Genomic DNA, 23696 nt, shown 5'->3' on the forward strand with positions numbered 1-23696 from the left:
CAATGTCATCATCCAAGATAAAGAACAAGAAAAGGTTACAAATTAGGCCAAACATTTATGGCACTGCTTCCCAGGTTAGGAAATACATTTTTCTTTGTTCTGTTCAAATAACGAAAGTGCACAACATTCAATTATGTACACTGAATTAGTCGTCGGTAAAAAAAGAAATGGAGTATGACTTTTAGTGCCGGGAGTGTCCAAGGACATGTTCGGCTCGCCAGATGCATGTCTTTTGATTTGACGCCTGTAGGCTTCCTGCGCGTCGTGATGAAGATAAGACGATGGAACGACGCATAATCCCAGGCCCTGTGCCGGTGGAATTAACCAATGATGGTTAACATCCCCTAACCTGCCGGGAATTGAACCCCTGTGAATAAAGGCCAGCTCGCTAATCATTTAACCATGGAACTGGAGTCCTCGGTAAATACAGCCGATATAAATCTTTACGGAGAACAATCCCAACGACTGCGTGAAAGGTTTATAAATGATATTTAATGAGTACATTTTTATGAAGAAAGTTCAAATAACACATGCATACATATCACACACAAAGGTAATATCTAAAACCAACTCAAGAACTCGTCGTTGGAAACTCAATCACTGTTTGGAATGCCATTAATAAAGATATTCCTCTCGAAGAGAAAACATAGATGGGTCATAAATAATGCAAGATATATTTAAGACCAAAACCCTAAGAACGCGGGGGAAAATGTACAATCAAGCAATTCTGTTCTGGATACTACGATAACACAAGTTCAGTTATATTTCAACGAAGATTATGTTTGTAAATAATAATAATAATAATAATAATAATAATAATAATAATAATAATAATAATAATAATAATAATAATAATAATAATAATAATAATAATAATAATAATAATAATCGTATGGCCTCAGCTACCGTGTGCAGACATTTCAATTTGACGCCATCTGGCTGTCTGCTCGTCAATTTCGACGTTCCGTTTTACTCTAGGCCCCCACTAGATGGCAGACCGAGTAAACCGAAACTCTCTTGGGCGCCTATGGCTGAGATTTAATTAATTTTGTCGGGTAAACACCAAATGTGTCACCAGAGATCTTTTACATGCCGACATCGTACGACATGGAGTGTCGAATGGACTTTTTTCCGCCCTTCAAAAATCCGACTACCTCTGCCGGGTTTGAACCCGCTATCTTGCGATCCGGAGGCCGACACTCTACCGCTGATCCACAGAGGCAGCTATAATAATAATAATAATAATAATAATAATAATAATAATAATAATAATAATAATAATAATAGTAATAATAATAATAATAATAATAATAATAATTTGGCTTTACGTCCCACTAACTCATTTTACGGTTTTAGGAGACCCCGAGATACAGGAATTTAGGCCCGCATGAGTTATTTTACATACCAGTAAATCTACCGACACTAGGCTGCCGTATTTGAGCACCTTCAAATACCACCGAACTGAGCCAGAATCGAACCTGCCAAGTGGGGGTCAGAAGGCCAGCGGTTCTACCGCCTGAGCCACTCAGTCCGGTGATTATATTTTACAGTTACGTTATCTATAAACACAGTTGTTGGGGGTGATGAAGTTCAGTCCCTGGATTTTCCAGAAACAGAAATGATAGAGCAGCATCTTTCTAAGTTGCTTTTGAAAAAACACTGTGGGAAACTGGTAGTTTTTCAGAACACGAAATATGGTGATGCGCTTACGTTTTATTCTACAACATGGCCCTATACAGTGTCGTGAACGGGGTTCGCGACGCGCCTTTCGAGTATAAATGAGTGAACGAACGGACTCGAACGGGATTCGAATCCGTGACCTCCAGGTTATGAGACCTGTGATATGAAGAGTAGCAGGTATATGAACACATGTAGATATGAAGGGAAATTACAGGAGAGTCTGTAAAAGTCTGTATAATTCATCCTTCATAATTAATTGTAATAATAATAATAATAATAATAATAATAATAATAATAATAATAATAATAATAATAATAATAATAATAATAATAATAATAATGATACAATATTCCAAAGAAGGAATCAGAGCATTCTATGCTGAGTAGAAACTTGTAAGCCAAGAGTAGTGACTCAATATTACGAAAGATACTTGTGCAGGCGAACTGCGAATTTCTTGTGGATGTCACGTGTACGGGACATACGGAAAACTTCCACAATATTCGAGAATGTCGTGTGTAATTGCAACGTGACAGGGAGGTTCCATGCTAAGGAACCAATCAAAGAATAGTGATGCTGTGACGTGTGCGAGTAACTAAGGGGGGCGATGTGTTGGTCAGTGTTACTGAGTAATTATGTTAGTAAGCCAGTAATTCGTAAACAACAGTATAACAGTGTTGAGTGTAGGGTCCCGGTAGGTGGAGAGGGGAGCGCAGGAGTGGAGTGCAGGGAAGTAGTGAAGAGTGTGCAGAAGATGGTTGGAGCGGAGCAATACAGGGCCATCATAGGAAGATGGCAGGGAAGAAGGAAAAAAGAATTAGTGAGGATGTAAAACCGAAATGGGAAAGGAGAGATGATGCTGGCAGCGGCGGTGATTATTGTAATGCTATGGATCGGGGGAGTTGAACTGAACCCCGGTCCGTCTGGCAGTGGAAACATGAGTTGGGAAGACGTTGAAGTGATCAAGAGGGTAGTTAGAGAGGTGGTTGAAGAAGTTTGCCCATTCGAGCAACTGAAGAATATGATACAGGAGCAAACGAGGGAGTTCGACAGAATGAGGAAATGTTTTCGGTAAAAGGCTGAAGACACAGGATCCCAAGTGAGGAACAATGCTGAAGAAGTTGCGCAACTGAAAAAAAAGTTAGGACGATTAGAAGAGGAAACGCTGAAACTTAAAGCAGAATTGGAAACCAGTACACAATATAGGAGAAGGAAATGCCTGTTTATATATGGTGTGCCTGAGGAGAAGGGAGAGGACAAAGTGCTTACAATTTAAAAAGTGGTGGATTTAATTCAAGGGAAAATTAAAATTAATTTTAGCGAAGTTGACATAGACGATGTGGAGAGAATAGGGAAAGTTAAAGGCAACATGCCTATTAACACGCACTATTAAATATTTGATAATAATTTCGTTGCTAGCCGCTGTAGGGCTTTAAGGGCTCTCGTTTCATCCCTCCCCTCCCTCTCTCTCGCCTGACGTTGATTATCGTCAGTGAATTGCCTACTGCGTTCCAGAGTAGTTTAAGTTTCCCTTCACTCTCGCATCTGCCGCGGCATATTGCCTTCATGCGACCCCTCGCGTAGTGCATTCTTACATGACTGCATTTCCAAGAAAGTTTCTTAAGTAAAGTTCATGAGGTTTATGGTGTCTTTCAGTGAAGCGTGGTGCTGTGAATTGTGAACAAATCATTCATTGAAATGTACAAATTGAAACGTTGCGGCAATTTGCTCACACGCGACCTCTCGCGCTCTTTAAAAACTCTCGTAACGTTACCAGATTTTGCGACAAAATTAATTAATTAATTTTTTACATTGAGAAAATATTATTACTGGGTAATTATGTTAGTACTAGTCGAAAGGCAGTTACACAGGGTACATATTCATATTTTTATCAGAGCATTCACCGCCAAAGGAAAATATAAGCTCATTAAAATATGAAGCGTGAGCAATTTACCTTCGCGCGACCTCTCGCGTGTTAAGGTTCAACTGTTTTCCACGCTGATGCCCGATGATGTGGCCGAGAGACAGGAAAATCAGCAGTTTTTATACCCTCGGGGAAGATTCGAGACCTTTAATGAATAATTAAGACACACCCCCAGCAGTTTATTGGGTAGCTTACATCAAAATCGAAGAAGAAAAACACGATTGATCAAAAATTAATTACAGAAATAATTGATTGGCTAACTTCTAAACTGGCGGGAAGAAAAGATTAATATTCCCAACCCACAAATGAAAGAATGAAATTTAGTAATAAGAAAACTTATGAGTACAAAATAACTTCAAGAAAGTTCCCTCACTTCGCACCAGGGTGCATGATCATAGTTTTATAGTAGAGACACCTATGAGACAATGTCCAAACTTGTTGATAAATAGTAAACAAAAACACGTCGAAATTAACACAGTGACATCTTCAGAGCAAAAGTTTAAGTAGATCCAGTTTTAAGTTCACAGTTTCTCCTGTAGAGGAGTACCTTAAGGCGGAAAATTCAAATGTGCGATGTAGAGGTGTACCAGCCGGTACAGATCTCCCCCCCCCCCTCAAATGTCCTTCCATGGGCTAACACAGAAGTAGTTTTTAACAGAATTTAATCAACAATTGAAGAAATTTCTGCTTCCTTGCAAATAGAGTGTGGGAGAATGTGGAGGAGACATTAAGAATTTCCAAAATTTTGTAGAAGAATTTTGAAGAACATTTAAACCACCAAAAAATTTTTAAGTCTCCTTTTTTGAAGTAGATAGTTAGGTGTTAGTTGAACTCCGGCTTGAGAGTGTCTTTGTTGCCGTAGAATGCCAACTACTCTCAAGTACCCTGAGATACCTCTCTCCCGCTACTATGAGAGGGGTAGTCGTGGTGAAGGACGCCGCAGATGCGAAGTTTATTTACAGTCCCCAGATAAGCTGGCGGTTGGTGCGCCGCACATTAGCCTTTGCCGGGAGATGGACTCCGGCGCGCCGTACACAGGAAGACATCACGGGAGTGGAGTGGGTCCTTCCCCACTTCGGTGGCTGTACTGCGACGAACGGCTGCGGTGCACTGAAACAGTCAGATGTCGGCGGCAGAATTTGTTGGTGACATTTTATTTTCGGGTACGATCTTTGTTGGAGAGGCAGAGGGGCCAGCGGCGTGAATTTATTTTTTTGCCACTGGTATGGTTTAGCAGGAGACGGGAGCTTGGTAATGGCCGCAAGCAGAATAACCGGAGGGAAAGATCTTATAATTTCTACATAGCCACAGTGAAATTAATTCAAGGGCAGAAGGCCTTAACAATAAAACAAAAATATAACCCACCAAGCTCTTACAAAGATGTTAATCACTAAGTTAACCAGGATATTACACAGGTTTCACCTGCGATAGGTGAACTCTAAATATCCTCTCTGTGTCTGGATTGCTCACCAACAACGTTACCGGAGTAAGGAAATCTAAAATGATGCACGGCCCATGACATCTGGGGACAAGCTTGCCCGCGGTTCAAAGTATTTAATCATGACTTTATCTCCTACTTTTGGATTGGTGGGCCTCCGTCCACGATCATATCTTTCCCTAACCTTTTCATGAGAAACTTTAAGATTGGCCTTAGTCTTCTTCCATAGGTCTCTAATATTATCAGGATCTATTGTCTCAGGTAGAATATCACTAAGAGACCAAAGGTTAGAGAGCGGCGTGTTGGGTACAAACTTAAACATCAATGAAGCTGGAGTGAACTTAGGAGATTCATGAACCGCCGAATTCAAAGCGAAGGCTAACCAATGCAGGGATGTGTCCCACCTAGAATGATCATCATGATGGTAGGCAATTAGAGCCGACCTCAGATTACGATTGACCCGTTCAGCCAGAGATAGTTGAGGATAGTACGCAGAAGTAGTTACATGAGAGATGGATAGATCAAAACAGAATTTACGAAAGAGATTGGAGGTAAAGGCTTTAGCATTATCGGACACTAAATATTGACACGGACCAAAAGAAGCAAAGATGGAATTTAAACAAGAAACTAGTGGACTGAGTGGTAGCCAGCTTAGTCGGAAATAACCAGCAAAATCTTGTGAAACAATCTACACACACAAGAATGAATTTGTTGGCATTCCCCTTTGATTGGGGGAAGTGTCCTACGTAGTCGATATAGAGGCGTTCCATGGGACGCGACGTTTGATGAGAAGACAATAGCCCTTGCTTAGTGGACATGGTAGGTTTACTAAGCCAACAGGCTTTTACCAATTCACGAATTTCACCGTCCATACCTTTCCAAATGAACATTTATCTGATTTTTCCCGGGTTTTGAAGATGCCTAGATGCCCCTCCTAATGGAGTCTCATGGTTGTACTCGAAGATCATGGGTACAAGAACGGCTAGAACCACAACATTCATCTTCTTATCATGCCTCGACGGGCAACATAAAACACCATTCCTCAATACATAAGGGACGACATGTTCCCCAGAAGAAAGGGTTTTCATAATAGGAGCCAGCACGGGATCTGCGCGCTTATATATTTCAATGTCCCTAAAGAGCATGGGGGCATCAGTAAATATTGCATTTACACCAGGAGGTATTTACTTAGGAAGTGAGGAACTGTCTTCCTGTTCAGAGGCCTCTACATCATTCGAAAACATACGGCTTAGTCCGTCCACCACAACATTTTCAGACCCTCTTATATGCCTAACATCAAACTGGAAGGCAGAAATTCTGATGGCCCAGCGGGCTATGCGACCAGTACGACGCGGCCTACCTAAGACCCAGCTTAAGGTTTGGTTATCCGTTTCCAAGTCGAACTTGACGTGTTCCAGATAGAGGCGGAACTTTTCTAGCGCAAATAAGACAGCCAAACCTTCAAGTTCATAGATGGAATACTTGGCTTCTTGAGCCGATAGAGTCCTAGATGCATAGGCGATGGGTCACCTTCCTAGTTCATTCTCTTGGAGAAGGACTGCAGCCACCGCCGACGACGACGCGTCGGTTTGAACGATGAATTTCTTCCAGAAATCAGGCATATCAAGGACAGGGGCATTAAAAAGAGCTAATTTGAGGTTAGCGAAGTTAGGAATAAATTTCCTGAAGAAATTCACCATGCCAATGAATCTGGCAATACATTTGATGTCCTTGGGAGGTTTGAAATCACGGATGGCCTGTGTTCTAGAATGATCCACTGCGACACCATCGGGCGACACAATATGCCCTAAAAATGACATGGAAGGCTTAGCGAAAGCAACCTGAGACAACTTCACAGTTAACCCTGCCTTACGAAGGCGATTAAGGACCTCTTTCAGATGATCTGGATGTTCTTCAAAGGTCTCAGAAAATACGCGACATCATCAGGATAATGATATAAGTACCCAAATTTGATGTCGGTGAAGACCCTGTCTAGCAGTCTCGTCAGCACAGCAACTCCTGTGTGGAGCCCGAACGGCACGCGGTTGTATTCATACAAGTTCCAATCCGTGGCAAAAGCTGTAAGATGTTTGGATTCTTCAGCTAGAGGGATTTGGTTATACGCCTGATTAAGGTCTAAGATGGTGAAAATCTTCGCTTTGCGAAACCATGAAAAACAAGAGTGAAAGTCGGGAAGGGGCACAGATTGTAACACCACCTTCCGACTTAAAGCCCTATAGTCAATCACAGGCCTGAAGCCACCTTGGGGTTCCGGGACTAAGAAAATGCCGACTTAGAGGGCCGAATTATACCATCTTTCAGCATCTGATCTATGATCTCCTTCAGAGCCTTCATTTTAGGAGGAGATAACCTATAGTGTGGGAACCTAACCGGGATCGAATCCGAAACCTCAATCTTGTATTCGATAAGGTCAGTAACACCAATAGTAACGGAGAAAACATCTGGAAACGACTGACACAGCTTACGAATACTCTCAGCCTGCTCCTCAGGTAGATGTCTAACGTCTAACAACATCTCATCCTGGGTAGGCTAAAGAGATGAACATGACACAGAATTACATTTTAATAAGGGGATTTTACAATTATTGGCAAACTTGAAGGTGCACGACTTGCTCTGATTGTCGAGCACTAGACCAGTAAACGACATGAAATCCGCTCCCAATATAATGGGGCATGACAAATGCTTAGCCACAAACAGTTTTACTTTCCAAGGGAATTTTGAAATGCGAATTTTGGCATATAGGAAACCTAAAATTTCTAATGGAGAGGAGTTTGCCGAAACGCATTGAACCGAAGACGAACAATAATCAGAAAATTTACAAACAGATTTTAATTTAGAGTACCATTCAGCCGAAATAATAGAACAAACACTGCCTGAGTCTAATAGAGCGGTGACGGGTTCATAATTCAATTCAATTTTCAGAAAAGGTATAAGTGCGGGGGTCACCGCCGCAATCCTAAGACATTCTTTAGGGCATTCCACTGCCAGTTTAGAAGAACATATTCTGTTTCAAGCTTTCGGAGGCTTTAACCGGTGCTGAGCCGTGGAACGATGAATTTGCCGATTCAGCCGATGCCACTAGTCACTTTTGATTTTTGGTGTTGGTGGAAGTTGCACCAGAAGTTGAGCAGGAGGGGGTGCTATTAGTGTACCGGGCGGTACACCTCTACACCGTTTATTTAAAAGTTGCGCCAGTTGAAACTCCTCTTCTGGAGGAAGGTTGAACTTTTATCTATTCTATTAATTCTCTACTTTCTCAGAAGATGTCACCACGTGGAAAATTTTTGAGTTTGTGAACTGTGCCATTTTTGATGTGTCTTTGTTTCGCTTGAAGTAAGAAGTGTGAACTTTCTCTTCTAGAGGACACTACTGAAGAATTACAATAGTGCAACCTAGTGCGAAATCAAAGAACTATTTTGTTGGAGAAATTTTTATTTCAAGAGTTTGTTCTTGGTTAAATTTCTTTCGGTCATTGTTTAAGTTGGCTGTATACCCCTCTTTTTCCCCTTATTTTGGATCTAGCCAATCCCGAATTTCTTTAATTAATTTTCCACCAATAATGTGTTTCTTCTTCCTCTATGTAGGAGTTTCTTTTCCCTAGCCAATAAAATTTTTGTGGGAGGGTGTTTTCTTTCCCCTAACGCCTAGAATCTTCCGTGAGAGGATATAAACTGCTGATTTTGGGGTCTCCGGGCCACTTCTGTTCCATCTTTCAGTGTATTAAGTACATAGCAGGAGGCGGGGAGCGCCTGTTTCCTCGGCGGCGGTCAACAATAAGGTAATGGCCGATTAATAAATTCTTTCTTTTCTTGCTCAGCAGTTTAATCTTCGGGGCGGGTTCTAGGCCTTCCACCATGTAACCTTCCTTTAAAATGTAAAGACTACTGGTACCTATCCTATCTTCTAAACCACATATCGGGATAGAGAGTGCTTAACCCTCTCGAGCTCCCACTCACATCGTCTTAAGGTGAACTTATTTTCTCAACCAATTCTTCCGTAATGTAATGTAAATTGCTATTAAGTCACCTCTGTAGTATGGGATTAGCCCTTGTAATAACGGCCTAGTGCCAAAGTAGGTTTTAAAAAATCAAAGTGTATCAGGAGTGCGGTTAGCCTCCTCTCAAATTGTTATTTTAGAGGTCATGTAATCAACTTCCTTTTTCATTCAATAGACCTCAGTAGGTTGGGTATTTTACCCCTGTGAATACGTCCTTAGAGGACAGCTTGAAGGTAGAGTTTGGTGTGGCCTTTGAGAGGCTTAAATTTTGAGAGCGGATCGCTCTTTTGGAATGGAGTGTCATATGCCTCGTGGAGGCTTTTCTGTGTAATTCGGAGCCAGGGGCTCCTAGGGATGAATGGGGTTTTCTGCCCCTCTGTTAAAACTTGTGTTTGTGGTAAAACTGAGCTGATCGCTGAAGTCAGGGCGTGAAGCCCAAAACCTGTAAATATTGTAACTCCCCTTGTTTTGCTACGTTGTACCTGCCATGTCTGTTATTGCTTTGTTTTTGAAAAGAAAATATAACCTTGTTAAATTTTAAATTAATTTTACATGCACTATAATTTCGTAGCTTGAAACCCATTCACACCCGCACCTTCTTTCACCTCTACCTACCACGGATATCTCCGTAACAAGTGGTAGCAGAGCGTGGTTGAATGGGTCTCAATTTAGCCCCTTTTGACGGCTAAACATTGCTTTGATTCGAACTCTAACAATTGTCTCTGTTGCTGGAATTTTTTGAGTTTTTCAAAATTGTTCTGTCATCATGCCCGGCCCTCGCGATGTTCTCCTCCTTAACTATTTGCGCAAAGAGGAGTTGATATACGAGTTAACTATCAGAAATGTGCAATCTGGAGGCACGGTTGCAATCGACACCAACAAGCTTAGAGAGTCCCTTGATTTGCCCATTTCCATCCCCAATTTGGGAGAGAAAGAAATTGATGATTCTCTTTCCACGATCGTCGAGAATATTACTGGGCTAGCATCTGTAGTCAGCTTTTTTGATGAAAACGATCCGTCTCCTAATCAAATTAAGCGTGTGCAAGGCAGGCTGTATCACTTTGCAAATAGAGTTAATGATCTGTTGTCTCTAAAGGTGAATGACGTTCAGAGGAAGGACGCTAATACGCTCCTTGAAACTATTTCTGAATTGTCTAATAAGGTTACTCAATTGCTAACCGGCGAAGTTCCTCCCAAAACTGATCAACCCGCCACAGTGAACGTAGGTAGTGATGAAGAGCCTCCTCAGGGAGAAGTCAATAGGATAACCGTTGCTGCTCAAACTATCTCTGCCCCATCGAACAACGAATCTGAACGCCGTGCGTCATTGGGTAACATCCGCTCTGAATTAACTTCTTTGCCATTGAAACCTTTAACGACTATGTCACCTGGGTTCAGTAGCTTGCCTCATCCATTGGCAATGTTGCTTAGAGGTATCTCTAAGTTTTCCGTCAACACCACCAGTGATGTAATTTCATTTTTAAGATTTCTAGTGGAATTTCAGGATCATGCTCTTGTTTTTTCTCTTTCGCCATGTCAAATTTTGCAAATTATCTATCCGTATGCTATTGGTATTCTCTCTGATAAAATCGTAAGAGCCATTGCCGAGCAATCATCTATTGAGGATTTCCATGCCCATTTGCTAGCTAACTTCATCCCGGCTAGGGCCAGGTCCTCCCTGATTCAGAAGTACTATTACCGTGTACAGCGCTTGGATGAAAACTTGGCTGATTTCATACAAGATATCAAATTCTACACTAGGGTGTTTGCTCTGCACTTTCCTGAAGATCAGATTGTGCAGGCTATTGTAGAAGGTATTTCACCATCCTACAGGTCATATTTGTGTTTCGCGGCGTGTCCGCAAACCTTCTCTGAACTTGAAGCATTGGCCGTCTCAGCGGAAGGAGTTAGATACGCCGATTCTTTGCGTGTCGCGAAAGAACCCCCGCCTTCCTTTAGTAACACTCGGCCTCCACCTCGCCGACCAGTCAATCTCCGTAAATGTGATGCTTGCGGGTCGCCTGACCATCTGCGCAACAAGTGTCCACTGATCAAGCCAACTGGGACTAGGAATGGAGCTGGTTCATCACAAGGCTGCTTTAAATGTGGGGCTTTCTCACATATCGCCAAGAATTGCCCAAACTCAAATAGCACCCCCTCCTGCTCTGGTGCAAATTCCACCCATGCCAATAATAAAAAGTGACTAGCGGCTTCGGCTGAGTCGACTAATTCTGCTTTCCAAGGCTCAGCCCCGGGCAAAAGGGTCGAGAATTCAGGGAATGAGCAATCTTCAAATTCTTTTTTTGAATGCCCCAGAGAGTGTCTTAGGATTGCGGCGGATACCCCCGCACCTGTTCCTTTTCTTAGGATTGAGTTGAATAACGAGCCTATAACAGCTCTCTTAGATTCAGGCAGCGTTTGTTCCATTATTTCGGCTGATTGGTATTCTAAATTGAAATCTGTTTGTAAACTCCCTGACTATGACTCATCTCCTGTTAAATATGTTTCGGCTAATTCATCTCCATTAGAAATTCTAGGTTCCTTACATGTCAAAATTCGTGTTTTTAAATTTACATGGAAAATCAAATTGTTTGTGGCCAAGCATTTGTCTTGCCCCATCATACTGGGAGCGGACTTCATGTCTCACACTGGTCTGGTGCTCGATCTTCAGAGTAAGTCGTGCACATTCAAATTTGCCTCTAATTGTAAAATCCCTCTATTAAAGTGTAATTCTGCATCATGTTCATCTATTTCGCCTACCCAGGATGAGATGTTGTTAGACCTTAGACATCTACCTGAGGAGCAGGCTGATAGTATTCGCAAATTGTGTCAGTCGTTTCCCGAGGTGTTCTCTGATACTCTTGGTGTTACTGACCTTATTGAATACAAAATTGAGGTCACGGATTCGATTCCTGTTCGCTTTCCACCGTATAGGCTATCTCCACCTAAAATGAAGGCTCTGAAAGAAATCATCGATCAGATGTTGAAGGACGGTATTATTAGGCCCTCTAAGTCAGCGTATTCTTCGCCTATTTTTCTAGTCCCGAAACCCCAAGGAGGCTTCAGGCCTGTCATTGATTACAGGGCTCTCAATCGGAAGGTGGTGTTGCAATCTGTGCCCCTTCCCGACCTTCATTCTTGTTTTTCATGGTTTCGTAAGGCCAAGTTCTTCACCATCTTGGACTTAAATCAGGCCTATAATCAAATTCCCCTTGCCGAAGAGTCTAAACATCTTACAGCGTTTGCCACGGACTGGAATTTATATGAATACAACCGCGTACCTTTCGGGCTCCCTACGGGAGCAGCTGTACTCACTAGGCTACTAGATAGGGTCTTTTCCGACATCAAATTTGAGTACTTATATCACTACTTAGATGATGTCGTCGTATTTTCCAAAACCTTTGAAGAACATCTAGATCATTTGCGAGAAGTTCTCAATCGCCTTCGTAAGGCTGGGTTAACTGTTAAGTTGTCCAAGGTTGCCTTTGCTAAGCCCTCTATGTCATTCCTAGGGCATATTGTGTCACCTGATGGTGTAGCAGTCGATCATTCTAGAACACAGGCCATTCGTGATTTTAAACCCCCCAAGGACATTAAAGGTAACGCCAGGTTCATTGGCATGGTGAATTTCTTCAGGAAGTTCATTCCTAACTTCGCTAATAGAGCGGCGCCCTTAAACCTTCTTCGTAGGAAAGGCATCAAATTCGAGTGGGGACCTTCTCAACAAGCCGCTTTCGAAGATCTTAAATTAGCTCTCTGTAATGCCCCTGTACTTGCTATGCCGGATTTCTCGAAGAAATTCATCGTCCAAACCGACGCGTCGTCGTCGGCGGTAGCTGCAGTCCTTCTTCAAGAGACTGAACTAGGGAGGCGCCCCATCGCCTATGCGTCTAGGACATTGTCAGCTCAAGAAGCAAAGTACTCCATATATGAGCTTGAAGGTTTGGCAGTCTTATTCGCCTTAGAAAAGTTCCGTCTCTATCTGGAACACGTCAAATTCGACCTGGAGACAGATAATCAAGCCTTAAGCTGGGTCTTAGGTAGGCCGCGTCGTACTGGTCGTATAGCCCGTTGGGCCATCCGTATTTCTGCCTTCCAATTCGATGTACGACATATCAGAGGTACTGAAAATGTTGTTGCTGATGGACTCAGCCGTATGTTTTCTAACGACGTCGAGACCCACGAACCGGTCGACAGTTCATCACCTTCCGAGTCCATACTATCTGGTGTTAATGCCATCTTAACAGATGCTCCCATGCTTTTTAGGGATATTGAGAAATACCAACGTGAAGATCCGACGCTGGCTCCGATAATGGAAACCCTTTCTTCTGGGGAACATGCTGTCCCTTATGTTCTGAGGAATGGTGTTCTATGTTGCCCTTCGAGGCATGATAAGTTGATGAAAGTTGTTGTTCCTGCGGTTCTTGTACCTATGATCTTCAAATACTATCATGAGACCCCATTGGGGGGGCACCTGGGTATCTTTAAAACTCGTAAAAAGATTCGTGAAATGTTCATCTGGAAAGGTATGGACGGTGAAATTCGGGAACTTGTAAAAGCTTGTAAATCTTGTTTGATCAGTAAACCCACCATGTCCACTAAAGTAGGCCTTTTGTCTTCTCATCAAGCGTCGCGCCCCATGGAACGCCTGTATATTGATTATGTAGGACCCTTCCCCCAGTCGAAGGGAAATGCCAACAAATTCATCTTTGTATGTGTAGATGGTTTTACCAGATTTTCTTGGTTATTTCCGACTAAGCTGGCTACCGCTCAGTCCACCATTACTTGCCTAAATTCTATTTTCGCTTCTTTTGGTCCGTGCCAATACATTGTATCTGATAATGCTAAGGCTTTTACATCTAATTTATTTCGTAAATTCTGTTTTGACTTGTCCATCTCTCATGTAACTACTTCCGCGTATTACCCTCAACCATCTCTGGCTGAACGGGTTAACCGTAATCTCAGGTCCGCACTTATTGCCTATCATCATGAAGATCATTCTAGGTGGGACACGTCCCTGCATTGGTTAGCTTTTGCTTTGAATTCGGCGGTCCATGAATCACACAAATTTACTCCAGCTTCTTTAATGTTCGAGTTTGTTCCCAACTCGCCGCTCTCTAACCTCTGGTCTCTGAATGACATTCTACCCGAGATAATAGATCCGGACAACATTAAAGATCTTTGGAAGAAGGCTAAAGCCAATCTTAAAGTGTCTCATAAAAAGGTTAGGGAAAGGTATGATCGTGGACGGAGACCCACCACTTTGAAGGTAGGTGACCAGGTTATGGTCAAAAATTTTGTTTCCGCGGGCAAGCTTGCCCCCAGATTTCACGGGCCTTGTATCATTCTCGATTTTCTTACGCCGGTTACCTTATTGCTAAGTAATCCAGCCACCGAGAGGATATTTAGAGTTCACCTGTCCCAGGTGAAACCGGTGTAATTTCTGTGTTAACTTGCTTCTTATTATTTTGAAAGGATATGAAGGTTATATTTTTTTGAGTTTCACTTTTAAGGCATTCTGCCCCTTCTGTAATATTTTGGTTTTAGATGTAAGCCTTGTGTAAAACCTGCCCCGACCCGTTAAACTGTCATCCTGTGCTTGCCACGGCCATTACCACGCTCCCATCTCCTGCTCCACCTTACACTGTGGCTTCATTATAGTAAATGCCATGGATATCTACACGCCGCTGGCCCCTCAACCTCTCCACAAGCCTGTACCCTCAAAGAAAATGATTGTCCAACACAATTCTGCCGCCTAGCTTTAATGTTTCAGCGCCCCCGCAGCCGCGCAGCGCCGTGCAGCGACTGGGGAGGGGGATGGGCCCCCTCCTCTCCAGCGAGGACGACATGTGCACGACGAGCCGGAGCTCTCCTCCCGGCCAAGGCTGATGTGCGGCGCACGACCTGCTACATGCCCGCAGCCTGGATCTGTTCACCGCGGGCGCGGCGTACTTCAACACCTCTGCTCCCCTCATAGTGCGGGCGAGCGGTATCTCAGGGTACTTGAGGGGTCCGAGCGGCCCCCGTTGGACGCAAGCTGCAACGGCCGGTCTGGCCATCCGACTCAATCTACATCAACTACATGGACAGTCACCATAAGCAATAACTACACTTGGGAATTCAACAACAATATTTGGTGGACATTGCAAAATTTTTTTTCACCTTTAAGTATTAAAAGTTTATCTTCAGAAATTCAAATTCTACAAACATAAAGACTTTCATTCACCTGCAATAACAACATTTTGAAACTGAATTAAGAAATCTTGTAAATGCTTCTGCTATCTATCTTCGTATCAACATCGTTACTTGGACTTTGTTTCAAACTGATTTCATGTGTCACCCCTGGAGGAACTTTTGGGGGGGGAGGTCTGTACCGGGCGGTACACCTCTACACCGTTTATTTAAAAGTTGCGCCAGTTGAAACTCCTCTTCTGGAGGAAGGTTGAACTTTATCTATTCTATTAATTCTCTACTTTCTCAGAAGATGTCACCACGTGGAAAATGTTTGAGTTTGTGAACTGTGCCATTTTTGATGTGTCTTTGTTTCGCTTGAAGTAAGAAGTGTGAACTTTCTCTTCTAGAGGACACTACTGAAGAATTACAATAGTGCAACCTAGTGCGAAATCAAAGAACTATTTTGTTGGAGAAATTTTTATTTCAAGAGTTTGTTCTTGGTTAAATTTCTTTCGGTCATTGTTTAAGTTGGCTGTATACCCCTCTTTTTCCCCTTATTTTGGATCTAGCCAATCCCGAATTTCTTTAATTAATTTTCCACCAATAATGTGTTTCTTCTTCCTCTATGTAGGAGTTTCTTTTCCCTAGCCAATAAAATTTTTGTGGGAGGGTGTTTTCTTTCCCCTAACGCCTAGAATCTTCCGTGAGAGGATATAAACTGCTGATTTTGGGGTCTCCGGGCCACTTCTGTTCCATCTTTCAGTGTATTAAGTACATAGCAGGAGGCGGGGAGCGCCTGTTTCCTCGGCGGCGGTCAACAATAAGGTAATGGCCGATTAATAAATTCTTTCTTTTCTTGCTCAGCAGTTTAATCTTCGGGGCGGGTTCTAGGCCTTCCACCATGTAACCTTCCTTTAAAATGTAAAGACTACTGGTACCTATCCTATCTTCTAAACCACATATCGGGATAGAGAGTGCTTAACCCTCTCGAGCTCCCACTCACATCGTCTTAAGGTGAACTTATTTTCTCAACCAATTCTTCCGTAATGTAATGTAAATTGCTATTAAGTCACCTCTGTAGTATGGGATTAGCCCTTGTAATAACGGCCTAGTGCCAAAGTAGGTTTTAAAAAATCAAAGTGTATCAGGAGTGCGGTTAGCCTCCTCTCAAATTGTTATTTTAGAGGTCATGTAATCAACTTCCTTTTTCATTCAATAGACCTCAGTAGGTTGGGTATTTTACCCCTGTGAATACGTCCTTAGAGGACAGCTTGAAGGTAGAGTTTGGTGTGGCCTTTGAGAGGCTTAAATTTTGAGAGCGGATCGCTCTTTTGGAATGGAGTGTCATATGCCTCGTGGAGGCTTTTCTGTGTAATTCGGAGCCAGGGGCTCCTAGGGATGAATGGGGTTTTCTGCCCCTCTGTTAAAACTTGTGTTTGTGGTAAAACTGAGCTGATCGCTGAAGTCAGGGCGTGAAGCCCAAAACCTGTAAATATTGTAACTCCCCTTGTTTTGCTACGTTGTACCTGCCATGTCTGTTATTGCTTTGTTTTTGAAAAGAAAATATAACCTTGTTAAATTTTAAATTAATTTTACATGCACTATAATTTCGTAGCTTGAAACCCATTCACACCCGCACCTTCTTTTACGCATAACTACCGCTAAAACACGGTAACAATTAGTATTAGGACAATTCTTGGCAATGTGATTAAATGAGCCGCACTTGAAACATCCTTGGATTTAACCAAAGGACACTTGTTCCGGAGATGATCTGCAGATCCACAAGCATAACATTTGCGGGTTGCTATGGTTCGGCGAGGTGGAGGCCGAAAATTACTTGAGGACGGAGGGGCTTCCTTCGCGCCGCGTAAGGTGTCGGCATATCTAACTCCTTCAGCCGAGACAGCCATAAGTAGTATAATTGCATGGTTCTGTGGCCTCCTCCCGCGGGAAATTTGAATTATGGCGGGAAATTTGAATTCTGGCGGGAAATTTGAATTTTGGAGCGAGATTTGAATTTGTAAACAAAGCCATGTGCTTTTTGACACCTGTCATCGACAACAACGCATCGCTAACCTCACTGCTGCCATCTTGACGGGCCTAAACCTCAGTAGTGCCAACTTAACCTAACTAGCGTGAGGTAAACAAAGCCACGTGTTTTTTGACAGCCACGTGCTTTTTGACAGACAACAACGCATCGCTAACCTCAGTACTGCCATCTTGACGGGCCTAAACCTCAGTAGTGCCAACTTAACCTAACTAGCGCGAGGTAAACAAAGCCACGTGTTTTTTACAGCCACGTGCTTTTTGACAGACAACAACGCATCGCTAACCTCAGTACTGCCATCTTGACGGGCCTAAACTTCAGTAGTACCAACGTAACCTAACTAGCGCGTGGTAAACAAAGCCACGTGCTTTTTTGACAGCTGTCATCCGCCATATTTAAACCACAGAGCACTGTGCTGCCCTCTTTATCGTAGTAGATGTAAAATTCGTCACCAGTCATCGGCAGTGCTGCCATCTTGGCGGGCCTAAACCTTAGTGCTACCAACGTAACCTCACTAGCGTGAGATAAACAAATCCACGTGCAGCTGTCATCCGCCATCTTTAATCCATAGAGCACAGTGCTGCCCTCTTTAGCTACTTACCTTTGAAATGTGGTAAGTCACAGCTGTCATCCGCCATCTTGCATCGCAAACCTCAGTGCTGCACTCTTTAGTTTGAAATGTGGTGGCGGCAAATTCCACGTGCTCTTGTTTGGAAACAAAGCCACGTGCAGCTGTCATCCGCCATCTTTAATCCAGAGAGCACCGTGCTACCCTCTTTAGCTACTTACCTTTGAAATGTGGTACGTCACAGCTGTCATCCGCCATCTTGCATCGCAAACCTCAGTGCTGCATTCTTTAGCTAGATACCTTTGAAATGTAGTGGAGGCAATTTGAAAAATTCTTTATGCTCCGGTTTGGAAACAAAGCCACGTGCAGCTGTCAACCACCATCTTTAATCCAGAGAGCACCGTGCTGCCCTCTTTAGCTACTTACCTTTGAAATGTGGTACGTCACAGCTGTCATCCGCCATCTTGCATCGCAAACCTCAGTGCTGCACTCTTTAGCTAGATACCTTTGAAATGTAGTGGCGGCAATTTGAAAAATTCTTTATGCTCCTGTTTGGAAACAAAGCCACGTGCAGCTATCATCCGCCATCTTTAATCTAGAGAGCACCGTGCTGCCCTCTATGTGGTGGTGGAACATTCTACACGCTTTACAAACCCATGTGCTTTTCTGACAGCTGTCAACCGCCAGAGAGCACCGTGCTGCCCTCTTTGTGCGGGTGACAAATTCCACGTGTTTTTGACAGCTGTCATCCGCCATCATGAATCACAAACCTCAGTGCTGTACTCTTTAGCTAGATACCTTTGAAATGTGGTGGCGGCAAATTCCACGTGCTCCTGTTTAGTAAACAAAGCCACGTGCTTTTTTGACAGCTGTCGTCCTCATCTTTAATCAATAGAGCACTGTGCTGCGGGTAATTTCGTCAGTTGTCATCCGCCATCTTTAATCCACAGAGCACCGTGCTGCTCTCTGTAGTAGCGGGTAATTTGAAAAGTTCTGTTAGCTGTCATCCGCCATCTTTAATCAAGAGAGCACCGTGTTGCCATCTTTAGCTAGATACCTTTGAACTGTGGTGGCGGCAAATTCCACGTGCTCTTGTTTAGTAAACAAACTCACGCGCTTTTTGTCAGCTGTCATCCGCCATCTTACATCGCAAACCTCAGTGCTACACTCTTTAGTTGAAAAATGGTGGTGGATAATTTAAAAAGAAAAATTCTACAGCAGCCATCTCTCGACGCTAATTGCACAAGATGGTGGCTATACATGACTCCTTAAAGGTCCTTATGCGAAATGATCGCTATACATAGTTTCTTATGAGACTCCCTTGGGATGCTTGCGCAAGATGGTGGTTATACAAGGCTCCTTATGAGACACCCTGGGGATGCTTGCGCAAGATGGTGGTTGCTCTTATGAAGCGGCTTAAGGATCCTTGCACAAGATGGCTAGAGACGCCCCCCACCCCTAAGGATGCTTGCGCAAGATGGCGGACGCAAGATGGCGGTTATACATAGCTCCTTATGAGACAGCCAGTACTCGATACAACATGTGATCAGAACATTGATTGATGTGTTCAGAACACAAAATACGTGATCAAGACTAGAATCGAACACTGTACTCAATGTCGTTAACTTCAACATGTGATTAAAACATTGTTTGGTGTGTTCAGAACACTACATAAGTAGAATCGAACGCTGTACAAGATGTTAGGGGATACCTTTGTTCTAAGAAGATCAGATTGAAACATAACAAGACTAGAATTGAACACTGCACTCGATGTCGTTAACCTTAACACGTGAACAGAACATTGATGGATGTGTTCAGATCACTAAACAAGTACAACCGAACACTGTACAACATGTTAGGGGATACCTCTGTTCTAAGAAAATTAGATTGAAACATAACAAGACTAGAATCGAACACTGCACTCGATGTCATTAACCTTAACATGTGATCAGAACATTGATTGATGTGTTCAGATCACTAAACAAGTAGAACCGAACACTGTACAACATGTTAGGTGGATACCTTTGTTCTAAGAAGATCAGATTGAAACATAACAAGACTAGAATTGAACACAGCACTCGATGTCGTTAACCTTAACATGTGATCAGAACATTGATTGATGTGTGCAGATCACTAAACAAGTAGAACCGAACACTGTACAACATGTTAGGGGATACCTTTGTTCTAAGAAGATCAGATTGAAACATAACAAGACTAGAATTGAACACTGCACTCGATACAACATGTAATCAGAACATTGATTGATGTGTTCAGATCACTAAACAAGTAGAACCGAACACTGTACAACATGTTAGGGGATACCTTTTTCTAAGAAAATTAGATTGAAACATAACAAGACTAGAATCGAACACTGCACTCGATGTCCTTAACCTTAACATGTGATCCGATACAACATGTTAGGGGATACCTTTGTTCTAAGAAAATTAGATTGAAGCATAGCAAGACTAGAATCGAACACTGTAAGAACATTGTTTGATGTGTTCAGAGCAAAAGTAAAACTTCAATGATTTACCTAGTGTAAAACACACACTGTGCACATATCGCATAGCTATCTCGCCTATCACTTGCCTAGTATGAAAATCAAAAACACACTGTGCACATATCGCATAGCTAACTCGGCAACACTTCAAATGATTTGCTTAGTACGAAAATAAAAAAATCTATACCGCGTAGCTAACTCGTTCATCGCACTGCTAAGACGCTTAGTAATTGCAAATACACTGATATATGTCATACGAAAATCAAGAAAGCACACTGCGTAGCCAACTCGCTCGGGTCACTCGCTTAGTAATTGCCACACGACTAGAACACTGATACACACACGGAGAAGAATGTTGCGAGATACTACATACTTACATGTTTTTTTAAAAAAAATATTGGGGTGAAAGATCATAAATTATATGTACACATGTTGTCTCCTCCAAGTTGTAAGACGAAATAGATGCAGTACTGCGAGTTTCCGCTATAGTTGGCGAACGGAAGTAGCATGATATCTCAGCAAAAAAAAAAAAATACGCGTGAGCTTGCATACATGCAAGTCAGACACAATGATGGATACCGCGATTCAAATCCTGGCAACTTATGCCGTCAGAAAGGGCATCCGGCGAGCATCTAGCTGTAAATCCCCGATTCTCATGTTAGAAAGACCAACTTGTTTTAAAACATTCTTAATCCCAGTTCTTTGACGTCAGGAAGGGCAACCGGTCGAAAACAATAGTGTATGATGTAAGAGGCTAGATAATGTTAGTTTTGCGTCAGGAAGGGCAACTAGTCTTAAAACAAATTATTCTGATTTAAAATCTTAGTTTTGCGTCAGGAAGGGCATCTGGCTGTAAAACAATAGTTCACGATACAGCGATTTAAAATCTAAGAAGTGCATCTAGCTGTAAAACCCCGATTCTCGTGTTAGAAGTTGTAAAACAGATTCTTAATCCGAGTTCTTTGACGTCAGGAAGGCAACCGGTCGAAAACAATAGTGTATGATGTAAGAGGCTAGATACTGCCAGTTTTGCGTCAGGAAGGGCAACTAGTCTTAAAACAAATTCTTGCGATTTAAAATCTTAGTTTGGCGTCAGGAAGGGCATCCGGCTGTAAAACAATAGTTCACGATACAGCGATTTAAAATCTAAGAAATGCATCTAGCTGTAAAACCCCGATTCTCGTTTTAGAAGTTGTAACAGAGATTCTTAATCCAAGTTCTTTGACGTCAGGAAGGGCAACCGGTCGAAAAGAATAGTGTATGATGTAAGAGGCTAGATACTGCCAGTTCTGCATCAGGAAGGGCAACTAGTCTTAAAACAAATTCTTGCGATTTAAAATCTTAGTTTTGCGTCAGGAAGGGCATCCGTCAGGAAGGGCAACCGGTCGAAAACAATAGTGTATTATGTAAGAGGCTAGATACTGCAATTTAAAATCCTAGGATGGTATCCAGTTGTAAAACGGATTCTTGTGATTTAAAATCTCGCGTCAGTAAGGGCAACCGGTCGTAAAACAAATTCTCGCGTTTTAAACTCTTGCGTCAGGAGGAGGCACTCGGCTTTAAAACACATTTTTAGTCCCGATCCTGTTACGTTAGGATCCACATCTAGCTGTAAAAACAGGAGCTTCAAACATTTACAGTTTTAAGCTTTAGGAACGGGTTATGGGTTACATTTTCTGTTCTACTACATAGAACACTATCTTTGAAGTTGTATCGGCGCAGTCTGAAGCGAGGTGCGAAATGTATGTGTTAGCTGAAATTGTACACTCGGCTTCCGGCTGCACTAACCTTGAACGAAGACACGGTGTGCTGATAAGCAACTTGTAACTCATAGAACGTCTTATTGCTAGATTATAAGCGTATTAAGGTTGTAAAATATTCTGTTCTGTAAAACTGAAATAGTCCTCCTCTCTGGTGTAGTAGTTAGTGTGATTAGCTGCTACCCCCGGATTCCCGAGTTCGATTCCCTGCTCTGCCACGGAATGTGTAGCATTTAGCCTATGTAAGTTCCTAACGTAAAATATCATGATTGTACGGAGAGGATAAAACACAGTGCCAGCATATAGCCTACTCCTATCGAAAGAGCCTGCACGACGCCGGCATGTGGGCTTCTCCTGATGAAGGAGCCTGTACAAGGTTTAACACCCGCCATCAACAGCCCTTACTTAATACTAGCTTTTTTGCACACCCTCGAAACTGCCTAAGAATGTATTATACTACCGTAGGGAGAGGGTAAAACTCGGTGCCAGCACATAGCCTACTCCTACCGAAGAAGCCTGCACACAGCTTAACGCCCCCATCCGACAAATGAATCACCCTCAACACTCTTGTACTCACAATCAGTTTCGGGGAAGCCTGCACAAGGTTTAACACCCCCATCAACAGCCCTTACTTAATGCTGGCTTTTAGCACGCCCTCAGCCTGCACACAGCTTATCACCTCCATCCGACAGATGAATCACTATCAAGATCTTGTACTCACAATCATTTTCGAAGGAGTCTGCACAAGGTTTAACGTCCACATCAACAGCCCTTACTTAATGCTGGCTCTTTCCACGCCCTCGAAACTACCTGAGAATGTAATATGCAACAGTAGGATCACCCCCAACCGACAAATGAATCACCCTCAACACGGGTTTTACAGCTAGATGCACTTCTTAGATTTTAAATCGCTGTATCACGAACTATTGTTTTACAGCCGGATGCCCTTCCTGACGCAAAACTAAGATTTTAAATCGCAAGAATTTGTTTTAAGACTAGTTGCCCTTCCTGATGCAAAACTGGCGGTATCTAGCCTCTTACATCATACGCTATTGTTTTCGACCGGTTGCCCTTCCTGACGTCAAAGAACTTGGATTAAGAATCTGTTTTACAACTTCTAACACGAGAATCGGGGTTTTACAGCTAGATGCACTTCTTAGATTTTAAATCGCTGTATCGTGAACTATTGTTTTACAGCCGGATGCCCTTCCTGACGCAAAACTAAGATTTTAAATCGCAAGAATTTGTTTTAAGACTAGTTGCCCTTCCTGACGCAAAACTGGCAGTATCTAGCCTCTTACATCATACACTATTGTTTTCGACCGGTTGCCCTTCCTGACGTCAAAGAACTTGGATTAAGAATCTCTTTTACAACTTCTAACACGAGAATCGGGGTTTTACAGCTAGATGCACTTCTTAGATTTTAAATCGCTGCGTCGTGAACTATTGTTTTACAGCCGGATGCCCTTCCTGACGCAAAACTAAGATTTAAATCGCAAGAATTTGTTTTAAGACTAGTTGCCCTTCCTGACGCAAAACTAGCAGTATCTAACCTCTTACATCATACACTATTGTTTTCGAGCGGTTGC

This window comes from Anabrus simplex, chromosome 1 (assembly GCF_040414725.1).
Source record: "Anabrus simplex isolate iqAnaSimp1 chromosome 1, ASM4041472v1, whole genome shotgun sequence".
Classification (NCBI taxonomy): domain Eukaryota; kingdom Metazoa; phylum Arthropoda; class Insecta; order Orthoptera; family Tettigoniidae; genus Anabrus; species Anabrus simplex.